The sequence below is a fragment of the Lucilia sericata genome, unplaced genomic scaffold (assembly GCF_015586225.1).
Source record: "Lucilia sericata isolate MDLA Ls3-8-SP2 unplaced genomic scaffold, ASM1558622v1 Contig002081F_arrow, whole genome shotgun sequence".
Taxonomy (NCBI): Eukaryota; Metazoa; Arthropoda; class Insecta; order Diptera; family Calliphoridae; genus Lucilia; species Lucilia sericata.
Genome location: NW_023995934.1, coordinates 3,388 through 25,835, shown reverse-complemented (window position 1 = coordinate 25,835; position 22,448 = coordinate 3,388). Strand labels below are relative to the sequence as shown.

At 29.6% G+C, this 22,448-nt stretch overlaps 1 long non-coding RNA gene across 1 annotated transcript; it reads right to left on the bottom strand.

Annotated features, from left to right (window-relative positions):
- Positions 1–17,532: 17,532 nt before the first annotated feature.
- LOC119613355 lies at positions 17,533–18,668 on the bottom strand. Its single transcript, XR_005232225.1, has 2 exons — positions 17,763–18,668; positions 17,533–17,696 (listed from the first exon to the last, which is right to left on the bottom strand). It is a non-coding gene; the product is annotated as an uncharacterized LOC119613355 (long non-coding RNA).
- Between the last annotated feature and the right edge of the window lie 3,780 nt (positions 18,669–22,448).

The following is a 22,448-nucleotide window of genomic DNA, read 5'->3' as shown; positions in this document are numbered from 1 at the left end:
GATCACAGACTATTATCTTATTTATTTTCTATGAAACATCCAAGTTCAAAATTAACAAGAATGAGACTTGATTTAGAGGAATATGATTTTACAGTTGAATATCTTAGGGGAAAAGATAATTATGTTGCTGACGCATTATCGCGTATAACCATAAATGATTTGAAAGAAATGAACAATAAAAATAACAATGTATACAAAATAACAACAATGGCAAAAGAGTCACTTGAAAAATCTCCAGTTACATTAAACAAAAAGCATTTAGAAAATAAACATGAGAAGCCCAATGTATTTAACCCAATTATGAATTCGGACGTCAGAAAATTTTGCAAGCTAAAAATTGACCCACATACATTTTATATTAAACGTGGTAAATCGAAACTTGCATGTATGAAAATAAATGAATTGTTTATCAATGGGAAATTTGACTTAGGACAATTTTTCCCAAGGCTCGAAGAAGTGGTCGGTAAATTAAAAATAATAAATTACAAGTGGCACCTACTGTGAAAATTTTCGAATTTGCCTCTATTAATGAATTTAAGGAAATGGGCAATAAATTATTAAAAGTAAAGAAAGTAGCGCTACTTAATGAGGTGATCCACGTAACAAATGCTAAGTTAATAACAGAGATAATGAAACAATATCATGATGATCCAACGGAGGGCGGACATTCTGGTGTTTCAAGATCTCTTAATAAAATAAAAAGATATTATTTCTGGAAGAACATGACTTGTGATATTACGAAATATGTTAAAGTGTGCCAAAAATTCCAGTCGGCTAAAATTACAAAACACACAAAAATGCCATTGACTTTGACAAATACACCAGCTAAACCATTTGATACGGTAATAGTGGACACTATAGGCACATGGTATACAGAGGCGTCACGAGCAAAAAACTATTTCCCTCTCTTTCGCACAAAACGATTTCAATGATTTTTTTAACTGTATTTTATATTCCTCTTCTCACCAAACAATTTTAAAATCAAACAAAAGCTGATTTTAGACTTTTTTAAATGTCAAAAGTGTTTTCCTCTTCTCACCAAACAATTTCAAAATCAAACAAAAGCTGATTTTAGACTTTTTTAAATGTCAAAAGTGACACCTCTGTATACTTTGTGCTATAGGTTTTGAACATTTTATTCTTACTTATGGACCGATAAAAACGTTCATTACGGACATGGGTACAGAGTACAAAAATTCGGTGCTTAATGAATTATGTAACCTTTTTTGAAGATAGAAAATATTACATCGACTGATCATCATCACCAGACGCTAGGAACTATAGAAAGAAGTCATAGAACCTTCAACGAATATGTAAGATCATACATATCCGTTGACAAAAGCGATTGGGATGAATGGCTCAGGTATTTCACTTACTGTTTCAATACCAAGACATCTACGGTGCATGACTATTGCCCTTATGAGTTAGTTTTCGGTAAGATTCCTAATGGGTTTCAACAATTTGATAAGGTTCATACAATATCACCTTTATATAATGTAGAAGATTATGCTAAGGAAGTAAGATATAGGTTAGAAATAGCACATAAGAGAGCACGAGAAATAATTGATAGGTATAAGTTAAAACAGAAATTAAATTATGATAAGACATTGTTAGATTATAAATTAAAAGTCGGAGATTTAGTTTTAGTTAAAAATGAAGTAGGTCACAAATTAGATCCACAATATAAAGGACCTTACGAAATTAAAAACATAGATTTAAGAAATAATGTAACTATAGTAGATAAGAAAAATAAACAAGTTAGAGTGCTATATTCGGCTATGCCGTATCTTAAATACCCTCCACCAGCAAGCTACTTTTTATTGAAACCCACCTAACTATCTAATTTTTAGATAAGTCGCCGAAATTTTTGTGGAACTAATGTTGATTAGGTCCAGAAAAATTTAGAATGATTTATCTATACACAGAACATACATACATACTTATGTCGAATTTTATCCGGATATAATAATTTAATAACGAATTAAGTGGTATTAAGTGATTTTCAACAGTTAACCTTATATGGAGCTAAGACAACTTCTGGACCGGTCCGGAAAAAATTCCGTATGATTTATATACATATATACAAAATACAAATATATGTCAAATTTACCTACATGTGTATAAAATGTGCGTTTAAGTAATTTTCAGAAATGGCCCTTATATGGGAGTTGTGACCAAATATGGACCGATCCAGAAAAAATTTTATACCTATGTATGAGATGTGCGTTCAAGTAATTTACAGAAATGGTCCTTATATCTGAGTTGTGACCAATTATGCACCGATCAGGAAACAATTTCGTATGATGCAGAAAAAGATCAAGTATAATTTTACTCCAATAGGTGCGTGTAGGTGATTTTAGGAAGTGGACTTTATATAGGAGCTATGAGCAATTAAGGGCCTATCCGGAAAAAATTTCGTAGAATGATTTATGTAAAGACAAAACATATAAGTGTCGAATTTTCTCAAGATAACTTTATTTGACAATGAAATATGTGCGTTTAAGTGATTCTCAGAAGTGGACCTTATATGGAAGCTATGACCAATAATGGACCGATCCGAGAAAAAAGTGGTAAAGTGATTTGTATGTACACAAAACTTATTCAAGTCAAATTTTATTCCCATATCTTAAGAATTCAATGAAATATATGCGTGTAAGTGATTTTCGGAAGTGGACCTTATATGGGAACTATGACCAATTATGGGACTATTCGGGAAAAATTTCGCAGAGTGATTTATATTTTGTAAAATGATTTATACGTACACAAAACATATTCAAGTCGAATTTTATCCCGATAGCTTTATAATTCAATGAAATATATGCGTTTAAGTGATTTTCGGAAGTGGACCTTATATGGGAGCTATGACCAATTATGGGCCTATCCAGAAAAAATTTCGTAGAGTGATTCATGTTTAGGCAAAACATATGTGTGTCGAATTTTATCAAGATAGCTTTACTTGACATTGAAATATGAGCTTTTAAATGATTTTCGGAAGTGGGCCTTATATGGGAGTTGTGACCAATAATGGACCGATCCAATAATGGTAGAATGATTTGTATGTACACAAAACATATCCAGCCCGAATTTTATCACAATAGCTTTATTCATCAATGAAATATGTGCGTTTATCTTTGGTAGTTTCTGAGAAAGCTTCAAAAGAATTAGGAAAAAAACGTAATTTTTTTCGAGGTAGTTTGAAATTTTTACTCATAACTTTTTACGTTGTGAACCGATTTTGCTGATTTTCAATACCAAACTGCTTAGGATAAATATTTACGGTGAATTTGGTTGATTTCCTTTGCTTAGTTTTAACGTGATCGTGTTTTACACAGACATACAGACGGACATAGCTAAATCGACTCAGAATTTCATAAGGACCCAGAATATATATACTTTGTTGGGTCTTAGATGAATATTTTTTGGTGTTACACACGGAACGACAAACTTATATATACCCTCTATCACCACTGATGGTGGTGGAGGGTATACAAAGAGCAAATAGTTCATAAGAATAGACTTAAGGTTTTCAACAAATAATATAATTAACATTATTCTTAGTAACATATGCGCATGTGTTTAAGTAATAAATAAAATTAATTATTAAGAATATAGTAATAATTTGTTAAATAATGTCCATACATTTAAAAAGGGTATGAACATTCTTCCGTAAAATGGAGGTGTAGCATAAAACATGTATCGCTTATGCCGACAGAATATTGAAAAAGCAATTAAAAATAATATCATATTACAAAATCAATAAAACAGTCAATGCTTTAAATATTTTACTGATCGTGGCTTTGTTTGTATGTATTTCTTGCGTTCAATGTTTTGTCCAATTGTTACACTATACACTTTATGAATAATGATGCTGTGTAAGCAATTAATTACTATATAATCTAAGAACTTTTTCAATAAAGACACACTTCGCTTAACACAAGAGAGCTGTAATTTAGCTCTTGCGAAGAACTAAGATTTAACTAAAACATTTTTTAATTGCATACAACTTATCAAAAGCAGTTGTAACAAATTACAACTCAATTGTTTAGAATAAATTTTTAAAATAAAACAAAGTAAAGTTTTTTTTAATTTTCTTAAATTTCGTTAAGCACTGATTTCAAGTTCAATACTTTTGTCATTTACGAAAAACACAAATTCATAAACCTTTCACTTAATTTTATGACAAAAAAGCACTTCTTAGGTTGGCAACATCAACACAATTACAACTGAAATTGGTTGTTTCAATTTCAACTCAACTGAGTTGGTTGTAAACCATAATAGGGGCATTAATCCAGAAACCTTGTTGCCAATCGTCCAAGGAATAAAGCTATATGTATTTTAATTACCTTAAAATTCATGAAGATTTAAAAATTCTTTTGAATTTTTAACTTCGAAACTGTGAAATGCTATAAGTTGGCATTAAATAAAACAAAAATAGCACTTTTAGCGAATCCTTGTAATTTAGAGATTATTTCAACAGTTTTAGAATTTTTTCAAAGAAAAATTCCAATTTCCGAAAATCTTTATGACATCAAAGTAGCCTTCCATGTTTCGGCCTATTTGACAAACAAACACCGATTTGAAAATGTTAAAACTAAATATTTTTTAATGTAACTTACGCCCTTTTGGGTTTCAGAAAAAACAAATTCTCAAGGGCGTAAGTTTCATATCTCCGTAAGTAAAACAAAAACAACAAATTTTTCTTCAAATAATAATTTGTCAATAAGAAATAAGCTTAAATTGAGAAAATGTCGAAAATTTTTGGTTTCTTTATCATTTTAGACGGTTTTTTGCTTCTCCTGAAAAATTTGTTCAATGTAACTTAGGGCTTTTTGGATTTCATATGACGATATGTTCACAACATATGGTTGATTAATGAATATGTAAACAAACCAAAGAAAACGAAAATTTGGAAGTTTGACATTTTTAGAAAGAAAAATATTATTAATTTATACACAAATATTAAAAAAATATTTGTAATTAGATTTATTCTAATTCTATTTATCATAAAAGAGTTTGTTTGTTGTGAAAAGTTATAATAAATATTGACAATCTAGCGTTTTTAAAACAATATCAATGTCTTTCTCTTAACGATTTAAAATTTTTATTTTAATAACATGTTCGTAACACTAAGATTTAAAACAATAATATATTTTTAATGATATTACATGATTTGTTAACTTTAAATATCCTTTCATTTATAAGAAAAAACTATTTTGTTTGTTTTTGGTGTTTTGTTAGCGATTGAGATTTCAGCAAACGGGCATTACTAATCTTTGTTTATAATAGTTTTAAAATGTCAGAATAAAAAAACAGAAAAAAAAATATTATTTAAAATTTTAATCCTTTAATATTTATTTTTTATAGTCAAAATTTCTTGAAAAAATATATGTTAAATTGAATTATATGGAGGTTCTGACTCAAAAATTTCATGTTTATATCTTTGTTAGTTTCTTGTAAAAAAAATAAAAGTTATACATTTACATGTTAAATTAAAAAATATGTTTGTTGAAAATACCTAATTTGTATATCTTCTATCTATGTATATAATATATATTTATCAAGTTTATTTCGTTTGAAAATCTTAAGATCTCAGAATTAAATAAAAACCGTTTCTTTATTTTTTTCGACTTTATTGTCGTGATGTTCTTAAACAACTAACTTAAATTATATCATTTGTTTATCAACTAAAACTCTGACAGATATTCAGTCAGCAGTTTTACATTTGAAAAGAAATATGAGTTGTTTTCATATTTGAATTTATTTATGCTGAAAGAAATATGAGTTGTTTTTATATTTGAATTTATTTATGCTGACAATGTATTTATGTATTACAAGGAAACGGGAGTTTACTATTGTGCATGGATTGTGTATCCATAACACCCCCGGACGAAGATGCTTGCCCATTTTCCAAAGGAATTATGGGTAAGTTAACTGTAACTTGAGTTTTCTTATTTTCTTTAATCTTAGATGTAGATACATAAGACAACAATAATAATTACTTGTTCAATTCACAATTAAGTTGTATATTGTACCTACTAAAGTGTAGTAACAGTGATTGTGAGCAGATCTTTGCAGCAAGTCATAAGTTTATGTTCTCAATGAAAAAAAAAAAACAATCAAAACAAATATACATAACAATGTCGAAAGATAAAAAATCAAAAAATATTAAATTAATTAAACATGCGAAATAAACCAAATTAATTTCTTTGAATTTTCAATTCTTTATTCCACATTTTAAACTAATAAATAAACTGTTTTTAATAAAATTTTAGGTTTTTTGTTTTGGTAAACAGCTGTTTGTTTTTGATTTCAGTGTTACCACTTTATCGTCTTTTATACTAAAATCGTTTGAATTTTTTGTTTATATGCTGAAATAAACAATTGGCAACACTAAACTTTCTTACAACATTCGAAAAACATATGAAAAATTGTCGTAGGAGTTGTATAGAGTTTTTGCATAGAAAATACCAACAACATTGTTATGACTATTGTAGCAGCTGCTAACATACAACGCTACAACATCGATTGTGAATTGAACAACTATAACAGTGGCAATAGATACATACTGTATTTTCTCATGATATTTTTATTCTTTGATAATTTTGATATTTTCCATGTGTTTGTAATGTAATTCTTCTAAAGTTATTGATTCATTAGTGGTTATATTTCTAATAGGATTTGGAACAATAATAGTGTCTTGATAGTTTTTCTTATTATACCATTTATCCAAATAAATTTGACAATTTTCAATATAAATTAAATAGTTTCCATTTAAAGTAGGTGGGAACTTATTACAAGTATGATTTACATCAAAGTTTCCGTTAATTACTACAATAGCATTAATTCCAATCTCTATCACCTCCGTTAAAGTGTTAATTTCATAATTACATGTCATTTGATTTTGATTAAATATATTTTGAATACAGTTATCTTGAACATTCTTTAAGTCTGATTTTTTGTTAGTTTTTTATAAACAGTGTTTTGCTTAACAATATAGTTCTTATTATCTAATACAATTTGTTTTTTATTCTTGTTTGGAATTGGTTGGATAACAATTTCTTTATATGTTTCAGTTTCCATATTAGGAATCCTAATTATAAAAATTATGTTTTTATCATGAAATGCAACATCCAATTCGATGTTTTTAATTTTGTCTATTGTAATGTTAAAGTCGTTAATCTCTTGATCGGTAAGTATGTTTCTAGTAAGAGTCCTTAATTTAGAAGCCAATAATATCTAACTTGTTCAATTATTTTTTCTATATGATCTAATTCGTATTGTAATTCGAATTTTCTAACTTGTGTTAGAGTTTCATTGATTAATTGTTTATTTTGTATAATAGATATAGTTTGTAAATTTCCCAAGTCAGACAGTTTTACTAGTTGATTTTCAAAATGTTCGTTTATTGTAACTTGTTTATTAACTTGTTCGATAATGTTTCTGTTATTTTCTGTTATAATTTTTAATTTAGTTTCTATTTCAATTCGGTCGTTATCATCCATAACACCGTATATCCATTTAGGTCCCGTTCCAAATACGTTTACTAGTCCTCTAATCTGTCTATGCCTAGGTATAATCGAATATAATTGCTTTTCAATATGTCTAATTTGATGATTAGTTCTTTAATGGTTCTATTTTAAACTTCAATTCCTTCACATAGTCGGAATATTTTTCTGTGTTGAATATATGTAGTATTTTAAAATAATTTTCAATAAGAGCCACTTCTCCCGTTTGTATTAAAGTAAATCCGTTTCCATAACTCAAATCAGTTGTCAGTAGTTTTTGTGCTAGGGCCAGGTTGATCGTCAGCATTGTCAACAAGAACCTCCAAAGATCTAGAAATATATTTTTTCTCTTTAATAAACTGATCTTTATGATAAAGATTTTCCTTATGAATATACTTTCTAGGATTAATTTGTTTTGCCTTAACTTTCTTAATTTTTTGATTCAATTTTCCATCTTTTCCTACCTTTTTGGTATATTTAGTATTAATACTATGATCATGTCTATTTCTATTTATGTAATCTAAAGTTTTTTGTTTTTTACTGTCCATTCTCATATATATTTCTTTTGTGTCAACTTTATTTGAAAAATGTAAATCTATTGGCTTTTTGCCAGTAGTTGAATGTGTCAAATTGTTATAAGCACTTAAGGCTTGTATGGGTAAATCAATATTAAAGTTAATGTCATTTTCCTGTTCCCTAATCTTCAAAATTCTTATCTGTTCATTCAAGGTTCCATGAAGTCTTTCGACATCAGAATTACCTGTGTGTCTATTTGGAGTAGTAAAATGACATTCATTATTTTGTTTTTCCAAAAAATCTGTAAACAATGGTGACCTAAAACCACCTTCATTATCCAATATAATTTTATTCGGTTTTTTCATCAAAAGAAACAGTTTTAAATAAGCTTTAATTAATGTCAAAGTTGTTCTTTCAGGAATTTCTTCAATCATTGCATATTTTGTAAATTTATCTATCATTGTTACGTACATTTGATTGTTATTTATACACCATATATCTGAATAATATATTTGAAAAGGACCTGTTGGAGTTTCTGTTTTCTCCAAAGGTAGCTTAATAGGGTTTCTTTCATGTTTAAAGTTACAAATGTGGCAATTGTTAATAAATTTTGTTATTTCTTTTTTCAGGTTTGGATAGTAATATAATTGTTTTAAATCTTCATAAGTTTTGTTTATTCCAGGGTGATTATTATCAAACCTATGATGTTTGGCTATTATTTCCAATATTTCTTCAACATTCTTTTCTTCAATAATATGATTAGTTAAGAATACTTCAGCTTCAATAATATTATTAGAGTTAGATTTTCTGTCTTTGAATTCATTTTGGAGTTTTATTAAATCCTCTTTGTCAGGACAATATAATGCCACTGCTTTAAATAGTATGATCTTGTCTAATATTTGCGCTATCAGATCAGAATCAAGTTCTGTATAGTTATATATGATTCTATTATTAGAAAATATTATATCTTCATCAATTTTAGATAAATCTCCTTTTTTAAGGATAATTTGATTCTTGAAATTTTGAAAAGGTTTTTCTGTAACCTTAAACAAGTCTGAACTGTCTTCTTCAGCAGAATGTACAGTTTGGTTGTCATCTTCAATGACTGGAATACTTTCCAAAATGTCTACTCTACTAGTTGTTTGTTTTTTACTATAAGGGTTTCTTGGGTTTTTTTCGCAAGATCTTCCCTAGAGTGTATTTCTCTTAAATGTTTATTTAATGCACTTATTGTTGCATAAGTTTTTCCACATAAAGGGCAATTTGTTTTTCCCTCATGCATCAACATATGTTGATTTTCGCTAGTTTTATCTCTGGTATTTTTATCACATATTTGGCATTGTGAATAATATTTTTGGTTTACGTTAGTTTCCCTAATTCTTGAAAGTGCATCCGCTACTTTGTTTTCTTTACCTTGTACATGGTATATATCGAACTCATATTCATTGAGCTTGATTTTCCATCGAATAAGTTTAGAATTGGGTTCTTTTAGGTTTGCTATCCATATTAAAGGTTTGTGATCTGTATGTAAATCAAATCTTCTTCCGTAAAGGTAATGTCTAAATTGTTTTACTGCCCATACTATTGACAGCAATTCTTTCTCTATAGTTGAGTAATTACATTCATGATTATTTAGCGTTCTTGATGCAAATGCTATTGGCCCTTTCTTTTGTGAAAGTACTGCGCCCAAGGCATAATTACTCGCATCCGTTGTTAATATAAATTTCTGATTAAAGTCAGGATACCTTAATATCATATCTGACATAAGAATATTTTTTAATTTTTCAAAACTCTCCCTATAATCCTTATCATTTACGTTGATAACTGCGTCCTTTTTAAGGCGGATCGTTAAAGGTTTTGCAATTTTAGAATAATTGGGAATAAATTTTCTATAATAACCACTTAGTCCTAGGAAACTTTGTATTTCCCTGACCGTTTTTGGAATGGTTTGTTTTTTAATAGCTTTTTTCAAGAACTCGCTTTTATTTAAAGACACTTTTAAGTTTGCTCCTCAATGTAATAAATATTTTTTCTAAGTTACTAATGTGCTCTTGTATAGAAGTCGAAAATACTAAGATGTCGTCCATGTAAATAACACAGATTTTGTTAACATGTTCCCTAAGAACATTGTTCATCATGCGCTGAAAATTCGAAGGAGCGTTCTTAAGCCCAAAAGGCATTCGAACGAACTCAAAATGACCATTATGCGTAGAGAAAGCTGTTTTTTCGCGGTCTTCAGGTTCTACTTCTATTTGATAGAATCCCTTGGTAAGATCTAATGTCGAAAAATAATTCGCTCTACCTAGTTTGTCTAGTATGTCATCTATTCGTGGTATAGGATATTTATCTTCCTTAGTAACCTGATTTAATTTGCGGTAATCTATGACTATACGCCATTCTTTGTTACCTACTTTGTCCTCTTTTTTAGGGACAATCCATATAGGTGCGTTATATGGTGAATTTGAATGTTTTATGATTCCTTGTTCTAACATTTCGTTCATTTGTTTTTCTACTTCTTCTGTATGAATACTAGGATATCTATATGTTTTAGAATATATGGGACCTGTCAGTCCTGTATCAATTTTATGCTTTACTTCATTTGTAAAGGTCAAATCATCACCTTTATGATAGAAAACATCTTCATGTTTCTGAATTATGATACGAATAGCTTTTGATTCTTCGGAATTCAAATGGTCTAAACGTAAAGGATTATTAGTATTACCTAATTGCTCAATACTATAAAATTCTGGTAACCGATTTATATCATCTGAAACTGTCGTCTCCTCATCATCTCCTTCATAATATAACCTTAATGTCCTTCCATTTATTTTTAAAGTTTTTTCTTCGTAATTAAATGTTGCTCTGTTTAATCTTAAAGTCAAATGTCCCTAAAGTCCATGGAAAAAATCATGAAATTCGTATAAACCGAAAGTGGTATCTGAAACTAATGGTATTTGCATACTGTCTTTTGGTATAATACCCTCGTGGGAAATATTAAAAATTCCTAATGCTGTTTTAATCGATATGGGGTTCTCCAACCTTTTGATAAATTGTGGGGGACAATGGTCAAAATTTAAAAAGTTTTCGGTCGATCCTGTGTCAATTAATAGTCGCAAGGACCTTGATTTTCCTCTAAACATGGGAGTCCGAGTCTCCCGAGTCTTTTAGGTGAGAGGCCATTACAGGAAAATTTCCCGTAACTCTGTCTGTCTTGTCTAACATAATTTTTATAATCAAAATTCAAACACTTACAATTACATTCCGCTTCCTTGGACTGCTGACCATATGGTTTTGTCTTCTCGTCTGAGTTGTTGAAACGTCCATCGGTTCCGGTTGTTGTTGTGTTGTTGGTAAGCATAGCTTAGGTTGCCACTTGTTATGTTGATCATTATTTTGTAGCCATCTATTGTTTTGTTGCCCGTTGTTTGTTGTCCCGTTGTTTGTTATAATTGGTCTTAGGCTGCCAATTATTTCTTCCTTCCATCCTACCGACTGCGCCAATTAAATAAAAACCGTTTCTTATATATTTTTTTTTTTCGAATACTCGGTGAAAAATGTTGAAACACTTAATATCGCTTGCTTCTCAGCATATATAATTTGCGCTTATATATACGAAATATACACAAGGATACCCGAGTATCCTACCGACTGCGCCAATTAAATAAAAACCGTTTCTTTATTTTTTTTCGACTTTATTGTCGTGATGTTCTTAAACAACTAACTTAAATTATATCATTTGTTTATCAACTAAAACTCTGACAGATATTCAGTCAGCAGTTTTATATTTGAAAAGAAATATGAGTTGTTTTCATATTTGAATTTATTTATGCTGAAAGAAATATGAGTTGTTTTCATATTTGAATTTATTTATGCTGACAACACAGGGTATACAGAGGCGTCACGAGAAAAAAACTATTTCCCTCTCTTTCGCACAAAACAAATTCAATAATTTTTTTTAGCTGTATTTTATATACCTCTTCTCACCAAACAATTTCAAAATCAAACAAAAGCTGATTTTAGACTTTTTTAAATGTCAAAAGTGACACCTCTGTATACTTTGTGCTGACAATGTATTTATGTATTATAACAATAACACATACAAATCAACAAGCAAACGGGAGTTTACTATTGTGCATGGATTGTGTATCCATAACATCAGTACAACATATTAGAAAAAAATTACTGCAATATTTTCGAAATGGGTCTCAAAAAATCCGTAATTTTTAGCGGATTAACCGAAAAAATAATTAAATTTTTTTTGAGTTTTTTTTTGGAGGAAATTATACTAAATATATGGAAAATAATCAACTAATTTTTTGATTAATTTATTTTTTTTTTTTGATTATTTACATTAATTCCAATAATCGTAATCAATAATTAATTAAAAAAATTGAAAATAATCGTTAATTAATCATTAATTTCACCTTTATAATAAAAATAATCTAATTAATAATGATTACGATTATTAATCATTATTTTACAGCTATGGTATATATATAAAAATTAATGTGTGTTTGTTTGTATGCAGCCTAAACGGCTAAACCGATTTTCTTAAAATTTTCACAGTGTGTTCCCGTATGCCTGTAAGGAATAATAGGCTACTTTTTATTTTAAAATTCCAAGTGGGCGAAGTGCGGACTATTTTCCTAAGGATTCTTAACTTTTTTTCAGGGAACCAACCCCAAATCAATAGTAATCCCTGTTAAAATATTATGAATATTTCGGCTTTTTCATTTAAGCACCTGGAAATTCGCAATAGAGAAATTAAATTTTACATTTAAGCAATGGAAACTCGTATCGTGGTGTAAATAAAATATTTCAGATCTGTTGGTCACATTTACAGTTAATGGGACCCAGCGGAAAGCTCCAACTAAAGAAATACTAAAAATGCACTAAAGTTTTGGAGTAGGATTTTTATTGATGTGTTTGGTTTCATGGAGAAGAGTTAGGAATCTTAAAAAAATAGAAGGAATATTGAAAACAATTCCCTATGTAGACACTTCAAGGAGTTCTTACCTGCCAATTCCTTAAATCCTTTAGTGTAAAACACACTAAACCTTCATTATGTAGGACGACGACCTAAAACAAAAGATTTATATAACCATCTAATATATTGAGGACAACTATATTAACTGTTTGAATTGTCCTCAACAATAAACAAGGCGGAATCGAACCAAAAATGTTTCAGATAAGCACAAATATACCAAAATAATGAGATTTCCAATGGCCCATAACCTAAAAAAGCATTAGGTGACGATAAATGTAGAATGAGCTAAAATTAACACATTTTTTTAATCTAATTTTATTAAAAACATGCAAAAGAGTCTTAAACCTATCATTACAGCAAAAGTTTGCTACAATAAATGCTGATATATCCATGCGAAAATAGAAAATGTCCATATATATTTAGTTAGGGTTACAATAGTGTTCACAAAAACATGATTACATTTTTCACTCCTTTTCTACGAAAATCAATTTTAATTTCATAATTTATGGCTTAGTTAATTTTTCAGGACGTAATATATTTAAAATATAAAGAATGAAATTTTTATCTTGCTGGAAAAAATTTTTATACTAAAAATATTAAAATTTTGTGTTCTTGTGAACAGTTATGGAAATCACTGTATACGAAATTTTGTATTTTATTCATATGGGAGGTGCCAATCCCCCATTGAAAGTCAGCCCATTTTGCTCTAAATGTTCACATGAATGTCAAAGTTCTTCATGTAAAATTTGAAGATTCTAGCTCTAGTAGTTTTTCAGATACAAACATTTTTCTATTTAATTCATATGGCTGTGCCCAGCTCCTCTTGATTAAAGTCCGTCCTTTATTCACCAAAATGTTTAGATGAATATTAAAGTTCTTCGTTGAAAATTTTAAGAATCTTATTTTATTAATTTTCCTTATAAAAGAATTTTTTATTTAATTCATATGGGAGGTGCCGCTCCCCCCATTGGCCGTCCGCCAATTTATTACCCAAAATGTTTACATATATGTTAAAGTTCTTCGTCCAAAATTCTAAGATAAGATAAGATTCTAGCTCTAATAGTTTCCAAGATAAACGAATTTTTTTATTTAATTCATATAAGCGATGCCACGCCCTCTGCAGATAGTCCGCCCACTTTTTGTCCTAAATAATCGTATTGACACTAAAGTGTCTCCGACAAAATTTGAGAACTCTAACTGTTATATTTTCTCAGATAAACTGATTTAATTTTTAATTTTTTTTATGAAAATAGTTCGTGAATTATATTATACTTTTTCTTAAATTTTATAAAAATGTTGTAGTTTTATTTAATGATAATATAATTAATATAATTATGCTTACTTTCTCTAAAATTTAAGAAAGAAATATTACGAAAGGTTTTCGTACTTTCGTAAAAATAGAAAAGGGTTTTATTAAATAATATTTCGTATTATTCACGAAATTTTTGTAAATATTACGAAAATAGAAGTTACGAATTTTTTTTCGTAAAGTTGAGCATGGATTATTTTCAGTGTACAACATATCTGCAGCAGCTTCCGTTGATCCAATATCATCGAAATTTCTACCCATCATAAACAACAGCATCAACATCAAGACATCCATCTTCAGCTAAAGACACCAATAGTCATATTCATCAACACTAGATAGAGAGCGTAGAAACCATATTGCAAAAATAAGGTAAGTAAAAAAGTACTGCGGTAGTTGATGGTAGTTGGTAAAATTTTATTAAACTTTAAACTTAAGGGTTGAATCAAGGCCGCTGTTGCTGGCGCCGAAAAATTATCTGTACATTTGAATTTTCTTTTTAATAGTTTCTTTTTTAAATTATTTTGCTAAAACAAAAAAAAAAAAAAAAATCAAGCAATTGTTTCCATAGTTTTTTTTTTTTTTTTTTTGCTAAAACCAAAAAAACAATTATTTATTTTCTATTGGACCAAGTATGTTTTGGGCATACACAGCCAAAGGTGAGTCTGTCAGCGATTATACTTGTTGACTTGGAGAGGATCCCGGCCAATGGGATATTGAGGAACTGACGAGGTAGCTGAGGCACGCCCAGCAAGCTTTAACTAAAGCTTAACTCGATTTGGAGTTTTTTTATTTCGGACCATACCTTTCTCAAAATTTAGAGTAAATAGTTTTTTTGAACAAAATTTAACTCAATTTAGTAATCATATTAATCTCATTATTCGGCATTGTTTCGGAACATCAACACCCACCCAAATTTTAATATAAATTAATTGTCATACTGATTTCGGCATAAATTTAATTACATCTACACTGAAAATAAGCCGTGCTTAACTTTACGAAAAACAATTACGAAACTTTTTTTACAAAATAAAATTTTATTTTGTTACGAAATTTTTTGTTATTTTCGTAATTTTGAGCGAGTTAAATTAAACATAATTTTAAATTGACGGGAAATTAGCTGCCTTATTTCTTAAGTTTTAAAAGGCGAACATTTGATAATAAAAATTTTGATTTATTTTAAACTAATCTTGATGGAAATAATACTTTGAAAATTGTTATCATTTAATAATAAAATTTTTAAAGTGTCTGTTAAACATAAAACAATAGTTTTTTTAATTTACAATAATGTTTTTTAAATGAACTAACATTATTATGTAATTAAAAAAAATCATAAAATAAACAAATTTTGTTTCTAAAATTATTTTGCATTATACTAAAATATTTCGTACAATTTCGTATATATTACGAAAGAATGTACGAAATTTTTCGTGTATATTAGGCATGGATTATTTTCAGTGTATAAGTCTTTTTACAGTATCAGTAAATTGGGATAAGATCTCAAATTCCATTAATAAGTTTCATTATAAAATTTCTGATTAGAAACTGATTTTTCTTTTTATTTAAATTGTTTGTTAAACATTTTTTTACCTTTTTCAACCAAATTTTCACAATAGCTTAGGCTAGTTTCTATCAAAATCATAAATTGTCGGTCTTGTAATTATGATGTTTTAATCTCGAAAGAACAGAAAATAAAATCAAGAATACTTTTATCGTTTCGAGGTATCAGATTCAAGATTAAAACTCATTAACGCCTAATTATTCAAAAAAAATAATATCTCTGAATTGTCCTTAACCTAAAGTTTAAGTAATATCACTGAATTGTCTTTAATCTTAAGTTATTTACAGAAATGTTGGGTTTGTTCGGCTTGAGGTCTTTTCATTAAATAAATATTAAAAATTAAAAACTCTTTTTTGTTCTTAGTTTAATTAATATTTATTGTGGTTTCCAATATTTCGACCAACTTCGTTGGTCATCTTCAGGGAAAGTTATTTAATTTTAATGCAGTGTCGTCTGTTGTTTATGTTTTGATCTTCTATGACTAAAGTCATAGAAGATCAAAAGTTTAAATAATAATACCCCTGAATTGTCTTTAAATCCTAAGAATATATCAATAAATTTAATGGCAGGCCCAGTTAGAATTGTACATTATAGTTCTAACTTAGGGTTATAGTTCAGTTAGCCATCTGGCTTAAGTTAAAATACTTGTAAAATAACTTTGAAATGATATTTGAATATATTAAACATTTAACTTAATTTTAATATGACTTCTATTTAAACAGGCTATAGAGGTAGGTATCGAGGTGTGATTTGGCTCCAAAGTTTAATACATTTTGTCTATATTGTCTAAAAAATTATACATCAAATTAAAGGTATTAAAAATACCTTTCCAATGATATATAACATGATACTAAAATATGGACCGACTTTGGGTTTTTCCCGAAAAATATATATTTTGACCCGACTTTTTTTATCTAAAAGAAATCGGGAAAAAATGTCAATATAATTCTATTTGAAATATATGTTAATATGTTAATAGTCAATGAATTAAGCTTTTATTTAAGGTATAAACCATTTATACTAAAAAGCTCAACATCTTTTAAATATAAGTACGGCGAATTCATTTCACGAAACATTTTTGTAAAATTTTTATATCTCTTTATCTACATAGTGTATATATAAAACAATATTTTTTAAATTGTTAACATTTAATAGATTTCAAAATTAAGCCATAACGTAGAAGTCAGCTGCCACCGGCCGGGTAAATACTTCATATGCGTTTCTTAATATTAAGTGTTCCGGAAGAGATTTTTTTAGTTAATCACGTTATCTACACAATTTTAATATAAAATATAAAACAATAATGTGTAATATGTTAACATTTAATAGAAAAAAATATTTTTCTTAAATAACATATTTGTTAACATACCAATTATGCCATTATTTAAATAAAATTATATTTGTTTACGAGATGCTTGGTATTTTCAGATTTTTTACATAAATAATTCAAAATATTAACGAAGTTTTTCTCCGTTTAATGGACATTTTTAAATATAAAAATTTAAACAATAACAAACTTTGACAGCTACGTAAACCAGGCGAATGAAGAAAAAAAGATCAGCTGATTGAATAACACCACCTTATATGAATTCGCCTTGGTATGCATTGTCAATGTTTTGTACTGACTGCGGCGTTATGAAACACTATACTTTGTTCGTATACACAGCAACTGACGTTTTGGAAGTCAGCCGCCTTATCAAACTTTTGTTCTCTGTACAATTGTAGTCTGTATACATACAATATCCCATTTTAGCAATGTTGCTTTATTCGTTCACTATGTTATTAGAGTAAGACGCATATAACTCTAAGAATTTTGTTATTCTATAGGATAGTAAGAAAATCAATGTTAATGAAAAAGAAGAAGAACTAATTAAAATACTTACTTACTTACTTGTCTCACTGTATTATCAAGCCCATCTTGAAATGATTAGTCACCTGGGGCCACACTAAGTGGTTAGTTCGGGACAGTCCTGCCGAACTGCAGGGAACATACAAAATGTATGAAACTCGTTGTCGACAGTGGTTGTGGTTCCAATTGTAAACAACCATTGATACGAATATGAAATTTTTGTTTTTTTTTTCGCCCGCAATCGAAATGCGGTATACATATAAGCACTACTTGACATTCAGAAAAATTTAGTAAATTAACAGAGTAAATTGGTGAAACAATTGTCTAATTCACAAGCCTCGTGTAGCTACGTATCGTGTGTATTTTTGTATTAGTTTACACTTCTGTATAAATGTTATTGGTAATTTCAATTAAAAAAGCTCGTATAACTTTACGTTTATTTTTCATGTTTATTTATTTCGTAATCAATGTCAAACTATCATTCTCATGTGAATGCCTATAATTAATTTAGTTTTTCTATTTAATTTTATTTTTATAAATATTGAAGATGTTTTTCTTTATTTTTTACAACATGGCTTTTTACAATACACAAGCAGATATCGGAATTCTGTATTTTAATAAGCGATAGAAAATACAAATACCAGTTGTGAATTGGACAAATATGTATTTAGGTACCGTTAACGGTTTGCTCATTATATCCTTTCAACAAAGTTATGTACAAATAGTAAATAAAACAATCATTTAACTTTAAAAATTATGATATTGCATGGTTTATTATAATCATATATCCGACACAAGACATAAAAAGAAATCTTCCTGAAAATGTAAAAACACTAGATTTTAATTATTTTTATGTCTTAAAATAATAACATTTTACATTTTAACAAACAGAAAAAATGTTACGACTTCTTTTGATCTTTCCAGTTATGTAATCTTCTCAATTGTTCTAAAATGAGAGAAAGTTGATAAAAATGTTACTTATTTTTACACATTTATACCTAAAACTAGAGACTATTATATATATATATATATATATATATATATATATATATATATATATATATATATATATATATATGTATATATATATATACACGATATGTAGTGTATTATTGACATTTTACCTAAAAATTTATTCACTTCATTAGAATTAATTAGCTCAAGACATTATTTGTCTTGCTAAATCACTTCCAAAGCAAGTGGTAGTAGCACCACTATCTAATAATGATAAATACATCTTCCCAAAAACAAACACATTAACATAATAAAGTCTAATATCAATACTATTGGTAACAATGGTCGATATACATTGTTTTTGTAGGTTTCTCCAGTATGTTTTTATTCGAATTGCCGATCAAGTTTTCTTCTTATTTGGTTGACAAAATTTGCATATATTATTTTCGTTTATTTCCTTAACACGCGTGTGATATATTTGGTCTAAACAATTTAGAGAAACTTTTATATTATTAAATTCAGAAGTTAGTTTAATGCCTTTTTGTATGGATGTGTATCTTTTTTCGGATGCACATCCGCTTTCAAGTTTAAATGTTTATTTTGTTTCTGACACTTGGAACAATTCGGCTTATAAGTATCCGATGTTCCACAACCGTAACAAAAAATTTTACGAGGAGCCAAACAATCCTGATACCCATTTCATCACAATTCCAACATTTTAACAAATTACTATTAACTGCCTCAATTCGATCATCATTGTCATCACTATTATCTGTTTCTATTTTGTCATGGGATAATAAAATTTTCTCATGCTTTCTAATTTCCCGTCTTAATGTCGAAATATCGCTAATATTTACATGCAATAATTCATGCCGAATATTATTTCTCAAATTTCTACTAATAATTCCCACAAGCTCTTGTTCAGTTAAAGGAGATCTTAATTTGTCTGCCATGCATAGCATAACATCTAAAAATACACCAAATCGCTCATTAAACTTTTCTCTACGTCTACGCATATCATCCTTTATATCACAATCTGAACTCATCACAGTAATTTCATCTAAGCTACCCTTAAACGTTACATGCCAATTCTGAATGATATTTGATGTTCTATCCTTGGAAATCGACAATTGATCGTAGGAATTATCTAACGGTCGAGAAATTCTAGAATTTGCATTCCCTATTTCAGATCTGTTCCTATTCTCATTCATATTTAAATTATAAGACGAAAGAACATTATGCAATTCACTACCAATTATTTCAGCTCTAAAATTATGAAGAGATTCGGAAATATAGTGCAATCAAGTGCTCTGCGAGCCTGAGATCTAGTCTGAACCCGTGGTACAGCACCTTGAGATTGTACATTAGGTTGATTAACATTTTCCTCAGTCGAGGTGTCATCAATTATTTGAACCATAGGTTCACTTGGACTACGAGTTAAGGGCATTTGTTATCAATTATTGCTCATTAATTATTGCTCTTTTTTCTTTTTGTATATGTTTTTCCTTTTAAATGACTACTTCTAAGGTTGATGTTTGATTCTTATCTTATTAAATGTATAATTCGAGTAAAATTATTCAAATAGTATGTCAAAATTTTAATTGTCAAGAACTACACATTAAAAAAAATAAATTTATAATTCTATCGCAAAGGTATGTCAACTATTCATAATTGAACCAAACTTCCAATTGCAAAAGGATTTATAGAATAAATTAAAATTTATATAACATTATATAAATGGACAGTAATAAACTAAAAGTTTATATTTCTGTACTCCAATTTATAACATACATAATATATAAAAAAATAAAATAATTGAATAATAGGACTTGCATTAAACGTTAGTTTTTTTTCTTTTCAAAAACTAGATGTTAATTCATCTATGCAGGCCCCACGTTGGGCGCCAAGAATTATGTAACGATTTTCCTGCTCTACCATTTATTCAACTCGATCTGTAGACATTACACAATCTTAAAAAAAATAATCATGATTTTTCTTTTTTTTTAAAGTGTAATGATCTGTAATATGGCAACTCTACAAAAGATTGTAGTAATGTGTTATGTGGCAACTCTAAAAACTCATTAAGCCTTTGTCAGATGGAATGCAACCTGGCCTTTTTTGCATTTCCGTTTTAAGAATTATTATTGTAAGCCATTCTAATCAGAAAGGAACATAAATAAAAAACAAATAAGCATCCTTTACAACATCAGGTGTGGGGTGCATCTTAGTAAACCAACGAAAATATCGAAGCAGCTCAATGATGGATCTAAGACCTAGTCGCCAGACAATGACTGATGCATTAAATGCAGCCGGCATCGAGTTCCCTTCTTCTGCGACGCTGAGCCAACTACGAGGCTTATATGAAGCGCTAATGACACAACAAAGCAACCACGCTTTAAAACCAGCAAGCGAAGAGGATACAGTGGAAGACATGAACCAGTGCGCTGTCCAAGCAAATACTGATGCCGCTGAAAATACTATTAAGACACACGTTGTCGCAAATCCTGCTGCACAACAGCAAACACGTGCTCTAGATCAGTACGCCGTAGAAGTCAACACTGAAGTCCACGTGCATGATGCCGCTGAAACTGAAGACAATGCAACTGCTGTCCCGAAGCCCGCTGTAATTGCTGCCGCTGCCAGAATGCACACTGGAAAAACTTATGATTTTCTTCCAGATACCGCATCTGCTACAGGGTCCGACGAAATAAAAAAATTACAACTTCGTTTACAGATGTTACAACTACAGCAACAAATACAGGCCCTAGAAGAGGGCTTATCATACCAATCTCCTGTACGCAGAATGGACTGGATGGAATTGGACGCTGCTGTTCCTATATTTAGCGGTGACGACAACCAAGACATAAACCGCTGGTTCGTAGTCTTTGAAGATTATGCGGGGATGTTTTCCGAAAAGGAAAAATGTGCAGCCATACGCCGACGTTTGGAAGGGACGGCCAAACAGTACGTTACAAACTTAGGCCTGTTACAATTTGATGACTTAAAAGCTCGCCTAACAAGAATGTTCAAACGTACAGTTTCCCGGCAAGAGGTATACAGGCAACTACAGCAAAGAAATTTAAAGCCTGACGAGTCGTGCCTCAGCTACGTGGTGGCTATGCAGTCAATCGCTGCTAAAGCTGATATAGAGGAGCAAGAGCTAGTGGACATAATAATTGATGGTGTCCCTAAGAATGACAACGCAGTCAATATGCTCTACGGCGCCAGTAGTATGGACGACTTACTACGTCGTCTGGATAGGTATGAGTGCCGCCGTCAACAACGCCGCGTTCCGTTAAAGACTGTTACCGCAGCTAAACCGATGCCTTCTGAAACCACTGGTAATAAATCGACTGACGCTGAGGTCCGCTGCTACAACTGCTCGCAATTTGGACACTACCAAAGTCAGTGTCAGAAGCCCAGACGTCCCCCGAATTCATGTTTCGTGTGTGCAGAGATGGGACATTTCCACAAAGACTGTCCGAAGAAGAAGACTGCAGTTGGAGCCATAAATATTAAGGGTATTGATGCATTCCAATCGGTAAGTGTTGCCTTCAGACAACAAAATAAGCGCACTGATGTTATTAAATTTTTTTCTTTGTTTGATACGGGTAGCCCAATTAGTTGTATAAGTGAATCACTAGTACCGTTTGCAATCCCTATTAATAAAACTGTACCTACATTTCGCGGCGTTGGAAACAAAATCATAAATATAATCGGTCGTGTTGGATGTGACATATTTTTTCAAAATAAAACAGTAGCGGGTGATT